This window comes from Fukomys damarensis, unplaced genomic scaffold (genome assembly GCF_012274545.1).
Source record: "Fukomys damarensis isolate Sample0158 unplaced genomic scaffold, DMR_v1.0_HiC HiC_scaffold_37, whole genome shotgun sequence".
In the NCBI taxonomy this organism is placed as follows: Eukaryota; Metazoa; Chordata; class Mammalia; order Rodentia; family Bathyergidae; genus Fukomys; species Fukomys damarensis.
The window spans coordinates 54368214-54374973 of record NW_022900949.1 but is presented as its reverse complement, the minus strand read 5'-3'; positions in this window follow the sequence as shown (position 1 = coordinate 54374973).

Genomic DNA, 6760 nt, shown 5'->3' with positions numbered 1-6760 from the left:
GCTGTTACTATAAAAGTAAACCTTCTGTAACAAACTTGAAACCAACAAACAAACATACATATTTTCCTGTTAAATCATTTCCACATACCTTTTCTACATACTTAAGCCTTCTGGTCTTGTATATCTTTCTTTATATCTTTCTAACAAGACATGCATACAAAATCCTTTCATATCAAAAGTATATCTCTTTTACCCATAGTTTTTTTAAAATATTTTTTTCTCTGCCGTTTTACTTATTATAAACCTTCTATAACAAATTTTAGCTTAAAGTGTCCTTTTTTTGTTTTTAGATTGTTATATCTTAAAATTTGACTGGCTGTCAATAGAACAGTATTAACCTTGAGTTTTTATCAACAAAGTACAGAAAAGAGCAAGTTAATCTTATAATCACAATTCAAGAATTTGCAATGTACAAGAAATGTTTAAAGCACACCAATTAAACTTAATTCAAATTGAAACAAGGATACATTTAACAAATAGTTAAAATTTCTAATTTGATTTTTCTTATAAAAATCTTTTGATGTCTGGTAAAACACAATTGCAGTTTTTCTGGCTTGTAGTGTTTTGTTTTTTTCTTTTTTTTCATTTTAATTTTTTTAAATCTGAGAGTAAGTCCTGTTCCATTTTTTGAGTCTGACTATGCTTTTTTTCCATTTGTATCCTCTAGCAGAGTAAAGCTAAACGGCCTTGTTTATTTATTGGGAGGCCTCTTTAAGTGTAAGAGATCAGTCCAGGTACACGTGAAAATGTCTTGAGAATCTTTGTGTAAAGGGATAGAAAAGAATGTATCCTTGAGGTCTAGAAGAGAAAAATAAGTGGCATCGGATCAGATGGAAGACAGGAGGGTATATGGGTTTGGTACGATAGGATGTATGGGAACAACAGCTGAATTAATGATCTTAAGGTCCTGAACTAATCGGTATGTCCCATTGGGTTTTTTTTTAATTGCTAAAATGGGAGTGTTAAAGGGACAGTTGGCATGTCTCAGAAGTCTCTTTTGTAAGAGATCATGTACTATGGGAGTTAGTCCCTCTAAGACAGGAGGGTATATGGGTTTGGTACGATAGGATGTATGGGAACAACAGCTGAATTAATGATCTTAAGGTCCTGAACTAATCGGTATGTCCCATTGGGTTTTTTTTTAATTGCTAAAATGGGAGTGTTAAAGGGACAGTTGGCATGTCTCAGAAGTCTCTTTTGTAAGAGATCATGTACTATGGGAGTTAGTCCCTCTAAACTCTAAACTAGAGAAAAATGAATGGATGTTCCAATTTGGGATAAAATATCGCGGCCCAATAAAGGGACCAGACAGGATGGGGGACTAGGAATGAATGAAGAAATGGAAAATTGCCAATTGTGTATGACAGTAAGGGAGTCTGGAGAGGGCGCTGTAGTTGGCCTTCTACCCCAACAATAGAAGTCTGAGAAAGGGAGGTAGGTCCCCAATATTCTCGTAATGCAGAGAAGCTGGCACCAGTATCCAATAAGAAAGAAATGGTTCTACCTGCCACAGTTAAGGTTACCCTGGGCTCCTGTGATCCGCATTGGGCCAGGTGTGCCAGGGCCTCTTCATAGTCCCTCAGTTGTCACTAGACCTATCAGGTCCGCAGGTTGGGGAGCTGTGGGGCTGACAATCGAATGCCGGTTGGACGCCAAGGGACAGTCTATACCCCAATGTCCCCTCTGGTGACATTTGGGACTTAGTTGGCACCTTGAGATTAGGACAGTCCTTTGTCCAGTGGCCTTCCTGATTATACCTGTAACAGGGGCCTGGTGGTTGGGAGCCCTTTTGTAGGGTTTTTTTTCCCTGTGGCACAGGTGGACTGGTCGAATTAAGAGCCTGTGTTAATAATTGATATTTTTTTGTAGCTTTAAGGTCATCTCGGCCATGGTAGGCCTTGAATGCTGTGGCCAGAACATCTGCTTGAGGGGTTAAGGGCCCTCTGTCAAGCTTTTTTAGCTTAAGTCTAATGTCGGTGTAGTTCCGAGAAAAGAAATGTATCATAATTAATCTCTGGCCATCCGCAGATTCAGGGTCTAGTTTAGTATGTTGGCGGAGGCCATCCGTCAGCCTTTGTAAAAAGGTGGATGGATTTTCATTTTTGTCCTGTATGATTTCATTTAACTTTTCATAATTAATGGACTTCATGGTGGCTCTGCGGAGCCCATGAAGGAGACAATTAATGTACCTGTTTCGAGCTTCAATTCCCACCTCTGTGTTGTAGTCCCATTCTGGGTCCTGATCAGGGACTGCAGCAGCATCTGCCGGGTGGTGATTGTTGGTTCAATGTTCTTGGTCTGCATGTGCACGAGCCTGATCCAGCACTCTTCTATTTTCCTCGGGAGTTAAGGCATTGGTTAAAACTACAAAAAGATCATGGTAAGTTAGTTGATAAGACTGAGTCAAAAGTTGAAATTGTTTTATAAGGGTAGTTGGATCGGCTGTAAAAGAACCAAGTCTGGACTGAATGAGAGCTAGCTCAGACATAGGAAAAGGAGTATGAACACGGACAATTCCTTCAGCTCTGGCTACCTCGTGCAAGGGTGTCATCGTGTGGCCCTTGCGTGTCTTGGAGGAGGTGAGAGGTGGAGCATAGGGTGGGGCGGTCGGTGAGTCAGAAGAAATGGGAGGGGTAGGAGATTCCGGAGGAGGGGAGGAGTTGGATGGTGTAGGAGGAGGGGTGAGTGGGGAGGATCATCTGCCGGGTCTGGTTGGTTTGAAGAATCAGAAGGAGAGGAGTCAGTTGTGGGGCGACCTTGAGACAATAGAAGTATGAGAGACTTTGGTGGTGGAACAAAGAGAGGGTTGGCTAGCCAGATAGGAAAAACCCTGGACATATGGGATCTCCGACCATTTTCCTTGTCGCTCGCACAAGTTGTAAAGGTCTCTAATCAGACCCGATTCAAAGGAACCGTTAGGCGGCCAGACGTTTTGATTGTCTAATTTATATTGGGGCCAAATTTGAGTAGACAAGCGAATTAGCCGTTTGGGTTTTAAATCAAGACCCTCCAAATTCCTGAGTAAGCATCCCAAAGGAGAGTCGGCTGGTATAGAGGAACCAGAGTCCATGACCACCAGGACAGGAGGTTATCAGAAGACCAGACGTCTCCGAGAGTTCTGATAAAACTCCTCTTTTTCTAGACCCGGTCTAGAAAGCTGAAATTCGGTCTCCCGCAAAGGCATCCCTTACGGAGATAGGAATTTATGCGAACTAAATCCTGGCTTAGTTCAGTTAAGTCCCGGACTCAATGGAGGCAAACCCGGTTTGCCAAAACTGAGGGACAGAGGACCTGGGCCCCGGCCTTGTCCCGGACGTGGTCCTTGTGGGTGGTCTGGAGTCTGGGGTCCCCATTACCCTGAGGACTTCTCAGAAAGGGGAACTTACCCAAAAAGGTGTGGGTCGGAAGATCAGCAGGCAGGTGATGGCTGCAAAGATGGTGACGAGGAGAATGGTCGCGGATGTCGGGCGGGGGCTGAGCAGGGGCGCCCTAGAATCTGGGTTTTGGGCCTCAGGTGTTTTAGCCTGTGGGCCTGGCAATCCCAGATCCCGCTTCTGACACCAATGAAAGGGGGTTTGCGTGTCCTTTCGGGTGCCCCTTCCCAATTAGGCCACTCACGCACCGAGAGGTCTGGCAGGAGATCTTTATTGTAGGGAGGCGAGCAGGAGGCAGGAAGGCAGAGAGAGAGAGAGAGAGAGAGAAGGAGGAAGAAGCAGAAGGAGAGAGAGAGCAAAGAAAGGAAGGTCCTTTTATCAGTTTTGGGGTGGGCTATTGCTTATTTATGAGGAGTGAGCTACTTTTAACCTATCACAGGCCAGATTGCTTTTATGGGCCCAATCCTGCAGACACAGGTTTCAACTTCCTGGACCACTGTGGCCTTGGGGGGAGGGAAACCAGAGATAAGGGCATGAGGTCATTTTAGGAGACAAGATGTACCAGGAGAATGCAGCCTGTGAGGCGGCGTCACAGCATACTTTAACATGATCAATTCCCTAACATACCTGTGCTCTATTGTGTGAGCAGCTCTGAGGAGAGGAGTCTCTCTGGATCCCATGGGTGGTGGTAACTTCTCTGCACAGTAATGTCTGCATGTACTTCTCATCCTTCATGATCTCCTCCCCCATGCCCTTGCTTGAACATCCCTACCACTGACCAGAAAGGCTCACTTCAGGCTCTAATGCCCTGATCCATTAAAACAAGGTTTCCGCAGCTCGAGTCAAGCAAAGCAATGTTCCCTTTTCTGGAAGCAGTTTAGAAACACTTAAAATAAAGCCTGCCATTGACCAACCACCTTCCTATGGACCTCAGGTCTTGGACTGTGTGACTATTTACATTCCACACACCAGCCCTACTGACCAGATATTACTAATAGCAGACAATTAGGGTTGGGTGACCACTCCCCTCTATCTCCAGAAATTTGGGCAACACCCAAGGGCCATTTCTCCTTCCATCATCCTTAGAGAAGCAGAAATAATAAAGACCCTGAAAATCCCTATAGCTCCAGGCCACAGCACATGCCTATTAGATCTCATGGCCTGACTTTCAGTAATCTTTGCCCTATTTGAACTTTGTTAAAGGTTCATGCATATGGACTGCATCTCATGTATGTAATTTAATCTGTGAACTCTGGGACCGGCCTGTGTGCTCAAAGCTCCTGAGCTGACAGCACCATCAGTCATGTCAAGAGATCCAGTGAGAGGCACCAGATTGGGGTGTATGTCTTTAAAATCTGAAAATCTGATTTGTCTGTGTGCTTATTTCCCTGATGTCCCGACACGACTTTTCTGTTTGTGTCACTTTTGTTTCTGTTGGCACAGACCTGCCCTGAGCACATCTTTCCATTATCTTCAATGGTTGCTTTTTAAAAATCATTGGATATACACTTGTGATTCTTTACTTATCATACGTGAGTGTGGAATCCATCTGTTGGATCCACCATGCTGTATCATTATCATTCCCATTTTGTGCTAAAAAGCTGGGATGTGGAAAAGTTAAGAAATATGTCTAGGTCCTCAGTTGGTCAGCAGCACCAGGTCTGTCCCTGAGGCCTGAGTTCTTAACTGGTGCCAGCGCTCTGGGAGCCCAGGCAGAGAAGTATGGCAGCACTCACTTCTGGCCTTTTTAAGGCAGGGTTTCTGAACTTTGGTACTGTTGACCTTTTGGACCTAATATTTTTTTGTTGTGGGGGCTGTTCTGTACACGGTGGATGTTTTGCAGCATCTCTAGTTTCTACTCACTAAATGCCAATGGTAATGCTCTACTTGCTACAATAAAAAATTTTCCCCAGACATTGCCAAATGTCCCTGGCAGGGTGGAAGCAAAAATCCCTCCAGTTGAGAACCACTGTTCTTAGGGAATAAAACCAATAGTCCAGGTGTTGCTCTGTCTCAGGACAAACCAGCCTTGTGTAAACACAGAACAGCCAATGTCTCTCAAAGTCAAAAGCCCCTCCAATTGAGTTAGTATCAAGGGGCTAAAACAGGGCCACCAGTGTTTGAGGTTCTTTTCAGGATTGAAATGGGGTGTCAGGCCTATTAGTATAGTAATAAGAACATTTAGAGCTTTTTTTTGTGTGTGTGTCTATTACTTCAGCAGAAGGCATGATACCAATGACTTTAGAAACTTACATACGTGGCCTGAATAGGGCCTCTGGAGCCTCAAAGGAGCACGGTAGGACCTCAAGTTGATGCAGATCAGGCTTCCAAGGGCTCCTTAGTTGTCTGAAGATCCCCCTACCCAATCTTGCAGCCCATTTTGTCATCTTAGGCCAAGTGAAGTGTCCCAGCAAAAAGGTGACAAAGGACAAACTCTTCCTCTCCTGCCCAACTCATGGTTGAGCTGGAACTGCAGAAAACTGCAGGAAAATTATTCATTCTGGGTTTGCAAAAACACTCCTGGAACTATAATTAGAAACTTCTCTTTGTGCAGATAGCTGGAACCCCCCCCCCCAAACAAAGGTTAACTTGAGATCTGGCACTTTCATTGACTGTTATATAGAACACAGAGTATACATGTTATATAGGTTGCTTCCCTATTACATTCTAGTGCTGTGTAAGCTCTCCACCTATTCCTCAGCATGTGGACTCTTCAAATGGAGTAACTAAACATTTCAAATGCATAACTGAACATGACTTACATTTCCTTATGCATTTTCAGTAGAATAAAATGTACTGAAAATTTCTGAGACAAATAAAAATGGTACTTAATCATAAAATTTAGCTTGACATAGTGAACGATTTACTTCATTTTCATTCTTTTGCTTCATCAGTGCAAATGTTTTTGAAAGTCAGCATTTTGTTTTTAAAGTACCAAAAAAACTCCAGTTGAGTCCCCAAATAGTCATTACACTATTACTGGCAATGGGTTTTTATTTCATCCACACTCCCTGTAAGCAATGGAAACAAAGCCAGCCAGAGACTGGGCCCCACACAGGAAGGGCTATCATTCAAAATATTATCTTCTGTGACATCAGAATGCAACTGTCAGTCTCTTGAGCTCCCTCTTCAGGCCAACTCAGAGTTAAGGCTGCTTTTTGTCCTTATCTCCTGGGAGAATAGGTGCTGGGCTCTTTTCCTATACCAGACTGTTTGACTTGTAAGTCAGTTATTTCATGAATAAGCAGGACTTTGTTTTGTTAATTCCTCAAAGGGTGATAATATATTATATAGGGTTTAACTGTGTCAATGTTGTTAAGGTCCACAGTCATAGAGCTTTGGGCAAAGGCTGAGAACATCTTTTTTTTTTTTTTTTTTTTTTTTGT